This window comes from Nicotiana tomentosiformis, chromosome 6 (assembly GCF_000390325.3).
Source record: "Nicotiana tomentosiformis chromosome 6, ASM39032v3, whole genome shotgun sequence".
NCBI classification, from domain to species: Eukaryota; Viridiplantae; Streptophyta; class Magnoliopsida; order Solanales; family Solanaceae; genus Nicotiana; species Nicotiana tomentosiformis.
Window position 1 is genome coordinate 140,941,008 of NC_090817.1, and position 3,934 is coordinate 140,944,941.

Consider the following 3,934-nt stretch of genomic DNA (forward strand, 5'->3'; position numbering starts at 1 on the left):
TATCAAATTTTCTCTCAACCATAGAAAGAAAAGATTGACGTACTGTAAAAGTATTACTCTTAGTACTAAGCAAATATGTCCAAGTACCGCTACTATAGTCATCAACAATAGTAAGAAACTACTTAAATCCATCATGCGTAGGTGTTTTATAAAGCCCCCAAGTGTCTATGTAGATAAGTTCAAAAATATGGAAGGTAGAAGTGGTGCTATTAGGAAAAGGAAATTTGTGTTGTCTAGCCATAGAACAGATGGTACAAAGAAAAACAGCCTGTGTGGAATTAGATTGTGTGCAACCAGAGATATGTCTCATAGAAGAAATAGGTAAATGACCAAGTCTTACATGCCATAAACTGTCACAAGAAACCACAAAACTACTCATAGAATGTGAAACATTAGATGTAGTAGAAGTATTCACAATGGAAGATGGAATGACTGATTCAATTTTATTTTCTATGTACAGGGAATCAAAAAAATAATGTGTGGAGTAGAGAAGATATAGTCCAGCTATGACATCACCAAGAACTATAGGCCTGCTCAAGGAAAGGTCCTACAAGAAATAGAAAGAATCAGAAAAGGTAAGAATGGATTTAAATTATGTGCATAATCTGTGAACAAACATGAGATTGAATTTAAATCTGGAACTAGCAGGACAATGTGTAGAGTCAACTTAGGGTGTACTGTAACTTGTCATGCATGTGTTACTTTTACCCTTTGAGAATTAGGAAGAGTGACATTCATAGGAGTAGGAAGGACTTTAATGTTTCTGAGAATACTGGGGTCAAAAGACATGTGTTCAAAGGCTCCAGAGTCAATGGTCCAAAAATGACTCTTAGTGTTCTTAAAAAAAATGATAGGAGCATGCAGAGATGTACCAGCACAATTGGCATTCACATTGACCTCAAAATTTGTTGCTGCCCGTTCCCCAATTTTAATATGTTGAAGTAGTTTCATCAGTTGTGTAAGTTGTTCTTATTTAATACCAATTGTTGCTTCTGTTTTAAACAAGGTGAGTTGCTCTGATGGTAAGCACCCTCCACTTCCAACCAAGAGGTTGTGAGTTCGAGTCACCCCAAGAATAAGGTGGGGAGTTCTTGGAGGGAAGGATGCCGAGAGTCTATTGGAAACAGCCTCTCTATCCCAGGGTAGGGGTAAGGTCTGCGTACACACTACCCTCCCCAGACCCCACTAGTGGGATTAAACTGGGTTGTTGTTGTTGTTGTTTGTTGCTTCTGTGTCATTGTTGTGAAATTGTCCTACACCTTCATCTCAGAAAACAACATGACCTTGAATAGAATTTTGTGGCCTTCTTTACTTGTTATTGTTTCTAAAGTTTTACTGTTGAGGATAGCCTTGAATTTTAAAATATTTCTCAATACTATGACCTGGCTTCTTGCAGTAGTTACAGAATAACCCTTTCATGTATTCCTGATTATTCTTATAGCCATATCCACCAAAATAATTTCCAGCTTGAGAATTATTTCCACCAGAGGAGCTCCTAGGCTGACTAGCAAAATTATTAAAGTTTTCATGTGCTTGGTTGAATTTCTGTGTTATGGCAGCAAAAGAACTGGAGTCACTAGGATAATGATCAATCTATATTGAATTCCCCTTTGTCTCTCCTCTTGAAGCAGTAAGTAATAAGCTCTGTCAATTGTTGGTGATGGTTGTATCATCATGATGTTTCCTCTTACCCCCAGTGTATGTCTCATTTAGTCCTATTAGGAAATTCACTAATTTTTGCCTTTCTTCAAGGGCATAGTTCTTTTCAAGTGAACCACATTTACAATCTACACAAACACAAACAGTTCTAGTATCAAGTAATTCTATCTCATCCCATTAGCAATATTGTTTGAACTTTGAACTATTTCTAAGAGTTGTTTTTGTAATTCAAAAGACTGAGCTAAATTCGATTTTTCGTACCTTTCCTCCAATTGTGTCCACAGAATTCTAACTAATTTTGAATGAATTACACTAGGTCTGATCTCGCTGGTCAAGGAATTTAGGACCCAAGAAAATACCATATCAATACATCGGATTCAATACTTCAAGTCAGGTGAATCATCCTTCGGCTTGCCCAAGCTTCCATCGATGAAACAGAGTTTGTTTTTGGCTGACAATGCAATTAAAATGGATTTTCTCCAAGCGCCATATCCAGATCCATCAAACGGAGGTGAAACCAAAGCTAGCCTAGGCGAATCAGAGGCATGAAGATAATAATGATGATCATGAACAATTTTTGCTGGTATTGCCATTTTCAGTGGTAAATCAACAGAAAGTGAAGGAATAAAACCTAAAAATCTCAAGGGAAATTGTGAAACAAAAATTCAGAATCGAAACTATATGAAATCTAATTTTCAATATTGATCACAGTGTTGTATTGTGATAAAAAATCAAACATAAACCAGATGAGATTGGAATCGAAATTGAGCTGGATCATTCCAAAGCTCTGATACCATGTTGAAATTCTAGAGAGAGAATTTCTACAAATGTTTGAAATTGTATTCTCCAATCTGAATGAATAAAATATACTGTACAAGCTATATAATATTCATGAGTGTCTTCCACTAACTACCTAACCTCTAACTGCTTTGTACACGTGTGTAAAAAAAGAAGAGAGAAAATACATAATTAATGACATCCAACTGTCATCCAATGGACTAAAACTAACGGGTGAGATGAGATAACTAAATGGAGATTGTTGCACTGGATCATGACACATGGAGAGCTAAAATAAAAGAGCCCCAACTATCTCACAACCATTAGCAGTGTAACCTAGCCGTCTTCAACCTTATCTAAATCTGGAGATGTAGCGTCTCCAACAATATATAGAGGGTGATTTTGTTTAGATCCCGATAATCCACACAGAGTCGTAAACTACCATCATGTTTCTTTTGGAATAGCACAGGGACCCGTATAGGGACTTGGAGGGTACGATGATCCATGTATCTAGCATTTCTATCAATTATCTCCGAAGCTCGGTGAGTTCGGGTTGTGACATTTTGTACGGCGCCCGGACAGGTGGCTTCGCACCGGTGCCAACTCAATCGGTCCACAGTGCGCCTAGGTGAGAGTCTCTTTGGCATGTCTTGTGGCATGATTTCTTCAAATTCCAGTAGCAGCTCCTTCACGGGTGAAGGAATGGGACCCGAGGAGCATTCTATATCTTCAATGCAGACACGTTACCTAAGGCAATCCAAGCATCAGAGTGCCTTGGGGATTATAAAGTGGAAGCCAGGAAGGATAGGCCTCAACAGCCTGTCCGAGGAGGATACAAAGGGGGCCAGCCGAACACTGGTAGCCCTAGCAGAAGTGGAGGAGACCGGAGTGCAACCAAATCTAAGGCTCCCTCCTTATGCAGTACTAGCACTTCATCTAACAACAACGATCGGGGGAGGAAACTCCCCTTAGGATGCCGTCATTGCGGCAGACCATATTGGAATAATGAATGCCCACATGCACAGATGAACGCCCATCAAGCTTTTGATGATGGGACGGATGACGACGCAGATGATGCGGACCAGACTGAATCAGTAGGTGCATTCAATGTAATTGTTGGTTCTATTTCTGAGTCCTTAGCGGGAACTAGTGCTGGTATCCGTAAGAAGAAGGACCCCTGCCTAATCACCAAGAAAGGAAAAAAAGAAGGCAAATGAGAGGACTCCTCTTAAACAAGAGAGGACCTTAATGTTCGTCGACATGAAGGTAAATGGCAAGCCCATTCTGGCGATGATAGACACGGGATCTACCTACAACTACTTAGCCTCGACTCAGGTGGAGCGCCTTGGCCTAGTTGTATAAAATGGCAGAGATCGTGTCAAGGCTATCAACTCACCTCCTCAGCAGTGGGTGGAATAGACAAAGAAGTACCAGTGAAGCTTGGCCCTTATAAAGGAAAATTCAACCTGCATGTGGTGATCATAGATAACTTCGAGTT

The 3,934-nt window shown here is 39.8% G+C and overlaps 1 long non-coding RNA gene across 1 annotated transcript; it reads right to left on the reverse strand.

Moving 5' to 3' along the window:
- Window positions 1–283: 283 nt before the first annotated feature.
- On the reverse strand, window positions 284–2,493 carry LOC104086680 (uncharacterized). Its single transcript, XR_684145.3, has 2 exons — window positions 1,921–2,493; window positions 284–547 (listed from the first exon to the last, which is right to left on the reverse strand). It is a non-coding gene; the product is annotated as an uncharacterized lncRNA (long non-coding RNA).
- Between the last annotated feature and the right edge of the window lie 1,441 nt (window positions 2,494–3,934).